Source organism: Montipora capricornis, chromosome 7 (genome assembly GCF_036669925.1).
Source record: "Montipora capricornis isolate CH-2021 chromosome 7, ASM3666992v2, whole genome shotgun sequence".
Lineage (NCBI taxonomy): Eukaryota > Metazoa > Cnidaria > Anthozoa > Scleractinia > Acroporidae > Montipora > Montipora capricornis.
In genome coordinates this window covers 36,601,850-36,604,415 of record NC_090889.1, presented here as the reverse complement: position 1 = coordinate 36,604,415, position 2,566 = coordinate 36,601,850, and the positions used below count along the sequence as shown (strand labels likewise).

The 2,566-nt window shown below is 38.3% G+C and overlaps 1 long non-coding RNA gene across 1 annotated transcript in view; it reads right to left on the bottom strand.

Annotated features, from left to right (window-relative positions):
* Nucleotides 1–365: 365 nt before the first annotated feature.
* Nucleotides 366–2,566, bottom strand: part of LOC138057065 (uncharacterized) — a 7,558-nt gene continuing 5,357 nt past the window's right edge. Inside the window, exon 2 of the long non-coding RNA XR_011133596.1 lies at nucleotides 366–2,566. This exon is cut by the window's right edge and continues 1,588 nt beyond it. This is a non-coding gene — a long non-coding RNA (uncharacterized lncRNA).

The window sequence follows — 2,566 nt, the reverse complement described above, 5'->3', positions numbered from 1 at the left end:
AATGTCAAATGATTGAAGCTTGTCCCGCTTGAGTTAAAAAAGTAAATGAGCTCTTTCAAGATTCAGTGATGTTCACTGAAGAAAATAGACTTTGCAGCTAGAGTGACGTAAAAGCTTAATTGATACTTAAGCTGAACGATAAGTGACGACGAACGTACAGTATTTGATTTCTCGAGAAAAACTAGCCACTGAACTACTGAACCTTTCTCGTCTGACTTTGCTCGGACGCTTTACAAATAACAACGTAGCTCTTGTGTCACTCATAGCAACAAGTCTATTGTCCCAGCCTACGTCACTGTCCATAAAAGGAACTAGTCGCGCCCTTTGTTCAATGACACTGACAGACCCGGAGGTTCGGAGCAACAGTCCATTGAAAACATTTAACACCATGGGTTCGTCTTCGTCCAAAGAAACCCCGAAAGAAATTGTCAGATACATAGAAAGTGATGAAAGCAAAAGAATAAGACTTCTCGGTCAGCTCGAAAATCAACTCGAGGAGCTCAAACAAGAGGTGGTGACAGTCGAACCGGCCATTAGTAGCAATGTCCGTTCCACTGTCTTCCAGGAGCAAGATGCGCTGTTGATGCGATACAGCCAGTTGACAGATAAAGAACAAGTCATACGCGACGTCAAAACGATCTTCGGTGGTTTCCCCATTCTGGAATTTCTCGTCGACACGGCAACCAAGTTGGTGAGTACCATGGCTTCCTCTGAAGACCTTAAGGAGATCCTTCGCTGGCAAGAGCGCAAAATGGTGAAACGAATCGGAGACCAAGTTTTCGGGCTAGAGGCCCACTACAAAGTCAAGGTATTGGAGGAGACCAAGGGAACTTTTATCAAATCCAAAGATACTGTGGTGTTGATTGCCTACAAGTGTATTGCACACGCAATGGATCTTAATCCAGCAGAGTTTCCGGATGAAGAAATGTACAAGAAACTGACTTTCTAAGTTTTCCAAAGGTTCCTTCCCGGGATCTACAGGAAATTCTTACGGCATGTAAGATGTAATTGGTTGATTCAATAAGTAGGACGTTTCCTCGTTGATTAATGTTCGCTTTTAGTTTTATGGCTCGGATTCATTTCTTCAAAAGTTGTTAAATTAGTTCATATCAGCCCTTAGCAATTCTCTATGCGACGCAGAGTATACTAGCTATGATGGCCTGTACGTAGGTTTTACTTATTACTAGCTTTAGTGTGCTTGTTCTTTACAGACAGCTGCTAATGTACATTAAGAAATCCCGGCCGAAGTTTAGCTCTTACTTTTAATTTACTTCACCGAGTTCTATCAGGTAGATTGGGTTTGTAGATTTAGTTTCTATCTTCAAGTGTATAAGAAAAAAAAAATAGCAATCAGATAGCCATCCTCAGTCAGTTGATTTCTGAGAACTCAACTGTAACTTTCTTGTGGATAAAATGGTGGTATTGTTTACCCCCAGCGATACCTCTTGTTACAACAGCGCTGTGCACAAACTCAGCATCGATATGCCTTGTCATAGTAATGTTTTGTTACCGCTTTTCTCAGTAAACGTCATCTTGTAAATGCATTGCCAGATGCAATGTCTCATTCCTTGAGTTCGTATATCAATCGGTGATTAAGCTTTCTAAGAATGTTCTCGCTCGAAATAGAAAATGGAATCATTTTTGTTGGAAAACTATATGTTTTGTTTTTCTTTTGTTTTGTTTTGTTTTTTTTGTTTGTTTCTTTGTTTTTAGGTAATTTAAACTATATTCTTTTTCAAATAATTGCATGATATTTTTTATTGGAATGGTGTCAGCAGCATGTTGCGTGACTTTCTCAGAAAAACAGGAAGTTAATGATGTCATACTTTGAGTCATGAGACTTTTACTCGTTCTTAATAAAACAACAATTAGCAGACGCGTCTTGCATAAAATTATGGGGATTAAGCTATATTTACGAGGAAAAAATAAAACAATAGAGTTGTGTTGTGACGTCAATACCGCACTTGTGATTTCGCCTCAGCCTTGACGTTCTTCTTCGTGTTTCCTTTAAAATAAATATCGTATATAATATTAAAGAACGACTTGTGAAAAGGCAATGCGCGAAGAACTGTTTTACAATGACTACAAAATTCTCGCTCGTTCATTGGCTAATTTTTATTGTCAATAAGCAGACAGACACATAAATTTATAATTTATACGATAATGACGTGTTATTGCCCGCGTCAGATTGAAGTTTCTCCCATTTTTGTCTCGCGTTCTTCTCGTGGTTTGATTTAATTTTGACCCCTCTGCCTTTTTGTTCTTGTAAAAAAACAAATTGATGTCAGTTTTTCATGCTTCTATCCTGTTATTGACAATGAATTTCGTCATAACATTGTCAAAGTAGTCTGCGGATCCACTCGGCTATCGCTATAATTTGAAATTGAAGATGTGTATGAGATCTATTGTTTTTGTAATTTACAAATGGCTGAGCATATTGTCGATAGATATAATGCTTGTTGTGGTAATCAACATTGTCAACATTGGGTTCTGTTGATCAGATGTTCACAGTTGCTTGTTTATTGACAAATTTTCAAGGGCCGCTGATCGTGAAAGCAGCTAGAAA